The sequence below is a fragment of the Engraulis encrasicolus genome, chromosome 12 (genome assembly GCF_034702125.1).
Source record: "Engraulis encrasicolus isolate BLACKSEA-1 chromosome 12, IST_EnEncr_1.0, whole genome shotgun sequence".
Taxonomy (NCBI): Eukaryota; Metazoa; Chordata; class Actinopteri; order Clupeiformes; family Engraulidae; genus Engraulis; species Engraulis encrasicolus.
Genome location: NC_085868.1, coordinates 9,576,100 through 9,582,915, shown reverse-complemented (window position 1 = coordinate 9,582,915; position 6,816 = coordinate 9,576,100).

Below are 6,816 nucleotides of genomic sequence, written 5' to 3'. Positions count from 1 at the left end.
ATGGGGACCCACTAGTTTGACGGGACAAAAAGCGCAGCCAACAAGGGAAGTTCTCTGCTCCGCCTCCCTGCTGTGTTAGAACTGCACGCCGTTTCACCCGATGTGTTTTAAGTCAAACGCTGTCATGAAACCGTTGGATTAGTTTATAGTATGTTTAGATTTAGTCAGGCTACTAGTTCAGTAGCCTAACCAGTAACCAGCATCATGAAGTTGACCTAGGTAAACTCATGCTTACTGAACTAGTAGCATGATAGTCTTAACTAATCCAACTGGTTTCATTACAATAGCCTACTATTAATTGTAGCATCTGATTTCCTCCCCGTTTTTTTGTTGCACAGAGAAATGGCATAGGCCTATAGGCCTGTAGGCTATTGATTAGTGCATGAAGATGTAGGTGCCTCCCCCTCCTGTAGTATAATAATAATAATAATAATAATAATAATAATAATAATAATAATAGGGCCTAATAATAAAATGGGGAAAAAAACATTTTTTTTCTATTAGGCTACCCAGGGTTTCTCCAGACCCCCATTAGCTTGTGTATTGTATTGGCTATTATTATGGCTACAACTGCTTACTAGGAGGCAAATATGCATACAGGTAACAAAATACAAAAAAAAAAAATACAGGAGTGGGACAGGAGTGGGAGTACTTTTGAGCAGGAGCGGGCAGGATTGGGAGTCGTTCCACACAGGACAGGACAGGACAGGATTTATTTTTTTTACTCTGGACCAGGATTGGGCAGGACAGGATTTTTTTTCTGGGAGCGGGACAGGACAGGAGTGAAAATCCACTCCCGTGTCATGCTCTAGTCCACACCCAATATCACATGTGTGAAGGTCACACACCCACTATCATGGGAAGTCTCAGAAACGAAAGTGATAACTTCCTGGTAAATGTGTGTGTGCTGTGCTTTTATAACAGAACTTAAGTTCAAAGGCGAAGGTGTGTTTATTTTGCAATTGAAGAGGTCCAATGGCAGAAGCAAATGTCTCTGTGTTTCAGGATGAGAGTGATTCTCTAATTCACCTACACTTTTAAGTCCGTGGAGTTTATTTGGCATTTCCACTAACTATTAACTGCATCCAATGATGTTTTGGACATTAGAAAACATTTATATTTCATATAATACAGAAAGTGCAGACGTAGCATTATTTCCCTCAGCAAGAATGAATATTTAATACTGGTTTTGGGCGTTTTCATGCCGTCCTGTTTTCCAAATGTCAGATTCAGTCTTCATATTAGCATGTAAAGAAACTTATTTTGCCCAAGACGATTGCAAATGTTGATTCACAGTAATCATCACAATATGACAAAACTGTCAGAAAGACCACTGTCCTTTCCATTATACATGAAATTTGCCATTTTGTGTGTGTCCACGAAAACGGTGTTAACCCATTGATGCCTGATGTTGCGTTGCGCAACATTGGCTCTGGCGCCTGGAGCTGCATTACGCAACATTCAGGCTCGTGACATTTGAGACAACTTTATTAAAAGTCTTTGCTTGTTTGAGATGAATGAACACATTCTAATGAAAGATGAGGGTCTTAGTGTTTAAATGCCTTCTTATTGCATGCTTTTATGTGCTTCAGAAGCTGAGATATTTAGGTTTGTATAGGCTGAGGGCAGCTTTTCTTAAAAAGGACTCAGGCATTCAGCACTCTTTTTTGTAGGTGCATTAGGCGTCAAAGGGTTAACCGTGTCACGGTCTGAAACCTCTTCCATAAATCAGTAATGGTTTGGTTTTAGGCCATACGAATAACATCATGTGATGTCATAACCTCTTTGGCAGGATACGGGAAGACTTTTTGGTAAATTTTGAGCTCCATCCTTCCATAATTTAATCCATTCTTTTTCATGTTCTCATAGCGGGAAAATTGCCTGTCAACAGTGTTATCAACATATTCATAAGAATCTGAATTAGAAATCACATGTAGAAAAACACAGATAAAGCATCCAGATACATGAATTGATTAAGGTGTTGTGGTGGAACTTCTGAGGTCCTCAGTTAGCACAACACCATAAAAATGGCAGAAATGTCAACGGTGTTACCGTCAATGGTGTTACAATTAAGTATGACAGTCAGGGTTGCCAGATGAGGCTGATGATTTCCAGCCCAAAAAATGATCAAAATCCGCCCTAAAAACCCGCCCAATTCTTTTGATTTATATGGCAGTGGGAAGGTTTTTCTGATAGATGCCATTTTTACCCGCACACGGCCATCCTAAGCAGCCCAATTGGGCGGGAACCAGCCCAATCTGGCAACACTAATGACAGTTGAGGAGGAGTATGTTTTTGCCAATTTATATCCATATTGACAGACAAACAAACAAAATAATTTGTGTTCTAGGGAGATGGGTTTGTCTGCTCTGTTTTTTTCTCCTAAAAAAGTGCCGACTTGTTCCCCTGCACTGTTGACCGTAACACAGTTGAGTAACACGGTTGACTGTTTTGAAAGTGTTTTTGCGCTATTGATCCCTTATGTGTTGGAAAAATCCTATGAACATACACTAGGGATTATCTCTGGAGAAGGAAGTCTTGTGTAAGGAGGGTGACTATATTGAAATCAGACGTTACAGGGATTTATGATGAAAAATGTGTCAGTCTGTATCACAGTGACTCATAAAATCCTACTTATGAAGCTCAACAATCACATTTTCTATATCAGTTGCACAGATTAATGACAACATTACTGCTAAGGGACATAAGCACTTGCAAACATATATTGTTTCAACTCTGTAGTATTTTTTATATATGTTTGAAATGACATAGTATTTGTCCATAACACTGTTGACAAAATAATTAAACAAATGTTCACTTTCATTAGAGTATTTATCAAATGATTTAAGATTAAGCTTGGCAATTTGTTTGTTTGGAAACTTAAATATATACACTATGTAAACATCTAGGTCATTTAGTTGAAAAAAAATACTGATAATTGACATTTTGCTTTTGCCAAAAGCGTAGGGGAATTGTAGAATCACTCATGAGTTCAGCTGTCCAATATGCCTGGACCTTCTGTAGTCTGGAGGGAATTTGTGGATTTTCATAACAATTGTTCACTTTGTGACAAGTTTCAGATTTTTTGCAAGGTGTTAGGTATGGGTCTAAAAAAAAATCATTGGAGGCAAGTTGGCGGCGCCCCCTATTGGCCGGTATCCATTACTTTCAAAATGGCCCCTGCTGAAAAGAAAACGGGTTGTATCCTACCTTATTATGGTCTGAAAATGTTGTAGGGTGCAGCTTTTCCCATTTCACTAAATAAAATGATTGTTATGTAAACGCCATATTACTATTTGAAGGTAATTTCTCGAGAAATAACTGGTCATGGTCAATTTTTGCTCTAAAAATGGTCCATATTACCAAAATCAAGGTAAGCTGTGTTCAGAAACCAATGGTCAATAAGGGCGTTCATGATGGCGATTTTTCAACCAGGTTGAAAATTTGCTAGGCAGCGAGCATGCTCACTGTGTCCGCGTGAAGCATCCTGGTTAGAATTGCCGTTCACGACGCAGTTGAAGGGAGTGACCTCTGCGCGGCAGTCGTGTCACATGGCGTTGAACCATCGCGGGAACAAAAGTTTTGTCAAGCAGCCACGCAGTACCAGAAAGCTACTGCTGGGCAGAAGACCTCCTCCATGATGTGAGGAATCTGCCGTGATTGGTGTTCATAGCTCATGTGATTCATGTGTGTGTAGTTGAACGTGCTTCATTTTCTACATGCTGAAATGCATTTCATGCTCAAATGCAGCATATTCAGAGTGGTATCATCCATATGTATGGTCGCACAACCCACTTACAACAGTAAAAAAGAGAAACAAACCACCCTGTCGTCAGATGCTCCATCTTCGCCACGTTAGGAGTGTATGCCGTTGGTTACAAAACCAGTACTATTCCACAGGCCGCCTGCTCGATGGTTAGAGCAATGGTTGCGTGCCTGACTTCCATTCGTGATTTCCCCGGATCGAAACATAGGACGCCTTTAGTTGCTGATGGTTAATGTGGAAACAGACCTGTTGCGAGTGACTTATGTTGTCTTTTATGTATGAAAGTGCACGAAACAGAGTGGCCTTTGTGGTTGGCGCGCCATGGTAAAGCTACTTATTGAACACCTGGGTTCAATCCTTGCAGGATGGGTTGGCGCTGTTATGTCATTTTAAAACTCTCCTGTTTGAATGACGACTTTGGTCCCAAAACACAAAATGAAAAGCCTAAAGTGAGTACTAATTAACTGAATTATTACATGGAACTGAAGCCAAATCATCACAAATTTGACAAAGAAGCGAACCTTAATTCACCAAGTGGTAACCTGTATCTCTACCTCAAGACCATCCGATTTCTCTGCGAGTGGCAGAGAGAGTCTCGCATTTCACAATCATGTGCCAATGTTGGTAAGCGCGTCATGGAATTAGCGCCGTGATGATTTCATTCCACGAGAGGGCGACCTGGTACACCCGCTGTCAAAAAAGGTAGATCCACCCACAGACCTTTAGATCCACCTTCTTTGCCGCTGTTGAAATCTCGTCGTCCTGATGTGTCCAGCTTGGCTGCGACGCAGTTATCCCCGCCTTTTTAAGACCAAGCAAATCACGTTTTGATCAAATTTTTCCCTGTGTGCTGTGAAATTTTACAGTTAATTACTGTGACACCACGGTAATTCTTAACAGCGTAATATATACCGTTTTTTTAAGTAAAAAGTGACCATGACCACACAAATTACATGAAAATGACCTTAAAATAGTAATAAAGAATTGCCATAACAATTATTTCATTGAATGAAATGGGAAACATTGGACTATATAACAATTTCAGACAAAAAAGGTGAAATAAGGCCATTTGTCTCCACTGATTTGTATCCACTGATTTTTGAAAACCTTATACATAAACACTCTGCCAAAAACCATTTCATAAATTTAAACATTTTCATAAGAATTGTTCACTTCTTGACAAGTTTCTGGTCCCACTTGGCTTCACCCTCCACGGCTGAGGTACCATTAGCATGCAACTATTCCATCACACTGTTCTCTTGAAGTGCTGTTTGGGGCTCTCGTTAGCGTTAATGACATTTTAGGGGATGCAGTGCTGTGTTAAAAAGATGGATGGGAGTTTAACCAATGGACATTCATGGGAGTTTCTCAGGTTGACTCTAATTTATCAACTCTGAGGTGGGATACAAAAGAAAACATGATCCACTATGGGGTAGGCCTATCTAAGTCTATGCCCCTTCTGGGCAGCTCATGGGTCTGTGAAAGTCAACAAGTTTGACTGGGCTGTAATGGACTGATCAAACCTGTTTTCCGATCCGCCTTACATTCCCCCCTAGATCACACGTGCTGTGCATATGCTGTACCTCCCAATGTTGTGTCACGGGGTGACAAAAGCTGTTGGTGGTCGGATCTGAAAAGTGGTTTCTGTTTCTCAGGGGAGGGTTTTAACTAAAACAAGAGACTGGTTGTATTGTGGACTAATGAATTTGACTGTGTGCAGGTGCGAGGTGTAAGCGTCGGGAGACGTGATTGGTGCATACCGGGGTTTTTATGCGCAGGTGATGGAGCACTCGAGAGCGGAGGAAGCGGGCGAGCGACGAGGGGAGGTGAGAGGAAGAGAGAGAGGGGACCAGGCGAAGATGAGACGCGAGACGCGACCTGAGCCAAAGCCGTGAAGCGGATGCCGGAGGCCTGGGGGACGCCAAGCCGGTAGCCGGATGGGCCTAGGAAGAAGGCGGACGAGCAGAGATGATCCTACGGATCGAGAATGGCCACCTGCGACCCGATGGAAGAGGCGGACGGCATTCTGCCCGATGAGAGTCCGTGACCTGGGCGCAGTGTCTTATGCCACGTTGGAAATGGAGGGATGAGAACGCTCGCCCCTCAGAAAGATAAGTGCATATTTCGTGACCTAGGCCTAGTCTCCGTGGCACTTCAAGTCTAAGAAGCCCCCTCCCTCCAAGAAGGCAGACCGCTCAGCCCTCCTGCTCTCTCTCTCGCTCACTCTCTCTCTCCCTCTCGCGCTCTCCTCTGCCCTTCCACTCCTTCCTCCGACTCACTCACTCTCTCGCAACCTCGCCTATGACCGTAGTGAAATTATACTCAAGATGCGTAAACGTGATGGCCGTTCCTAGTTTATTTCACTGTGTGAAGTTTGAAGTGCAGTAGTAATGTGTGCCGAGTGCTATACTCATGAACGGCGTGACGTTTTCCATGTGCGTTACGCCCATTTATGGGGGAAAACAACCCATGCAAGTCAATTGGTGATATTGGGGTTTCATAAACGAAAGATACGGACCTGTAGACTAGCGTTGTTCACGCGCAACATGCCGAAAACATGTTGTGTTGCCGGCTGTTCAAATAATATAGCCAAACAGCCGTGGCTGAAGCATGAAATGTGTTAATTTAGGCTAGCCTTTGTAGCATGTAAGTCAATGAGACATTCGGTTTGTTTTCACCCATAAAGGGGCGTAACGCAAATTTAAGAGCAAAGTACCCGGATGGCCGTTCATGAGTATGGTTTTGAACTCACGTGTGTTATCAGAAAACGGCTATCCCGTGCGCATATTTATAAAAAATAAGAGTAACGACGGTGGCATCATGTATGAACACTGGCTGGTGACGTTTTCATTGTCCTTCCCAAGCCTTCTGCCGGAATGCCGTGATGGATATGGAATCTCTGATGGAAACGAATGGACTGACATTGACGCTGGGGGCCCTACCGGAGAGAGAGACTAATGGACCCGCACAGGTTCTTTTACACAGTTTCGCACAAAAACTAAAATAAGCTTTCTTGCAGAAAATGAGCAGTCTTAAAGTGCCCATGGCGT